This window comes from Atta colombica, unplaced genomic scaffold (genome assembly GCF_001594045.1).
Source record: "Atta colombica isolate Treedump-2 unplaced genomic scaffold, Acol1.0 scaffold12, whole genome shotgun sequence".
In the NCBI taxonomy this organism is placed as follows: domain Eukaryota; kingdom Metazoa; phylum Arthropoda; class Insecta; order Hymenoptera; family Formicidae; genus Atta; species Atta colombica.
In genome coordinates, this window is record NW_017259206.1 from 2,640,060 (window position 1) to 2,640,922 (window position 863).

Here is an 863-nt window from a genome sequence, read left to right on the forward strand (position 1 = left end):
TAAATATTTTATATATATATATATATATATATATATATGTAAGTGCGCACGGTGGAATGCATGCGTAATCATGCGATACCATTGTTAATCGCAGGCATCCTCTTCGCAATGGTTCGAATTTTACGTCGATATCCAAGCGCGGCGTTCCTACAGAGATAATAACTGTCGTGATGCAACCCGAGAATACCATCGTCGAACGCATGCATTCGCCGGTGTTCGTTTCATTGGCATAACGTTATCAGCCACGAAAAATATATGTGAAATTCTTATTAATACGAGAACGATATTGTTTTGATATTTATCGATCGATTCTTTTTTTTCTCGTAACGTCTGCTTTCAAAACTGCATATTTGCTTACATCTTTCGCCTTATTCTCCGAAAGATTCCTTAACTCTCGAACTACTTGCTTCTCAAAAAATTTTCTCTAGGAGATTTTCCTACAAACTGTACGTGTCCTCGAAATCTATTGATAAAATATAAATATGATATAAATAAGTGAAATAATATCTGGAAACAGAAAATGATATGCTACTCTGCGAAAGGTTCCTTGATCTTCGATCTTCTCTCGCTCTCGATTCCTCTAACTTTAGAACTACTTACTTCTCGAACAAGTTTTCCCTGGTAGATTTTCCAACAAATTGTAGTCTCAAAATATAGATAGATAAATACAAATACGATATTAATAAATGAAATAGTATCTAGAAATAGAAACAGAAAATAATGCTAGAAATACTAATATTATACAAGTGACATTTTTATATGTAACTAATTAGTATTTTATCACAGCTTTTAATTTACATTAACGTTTTCAACTGAGTTTATCATAAATTTTACAGAAAATATATATATATATATATATATAT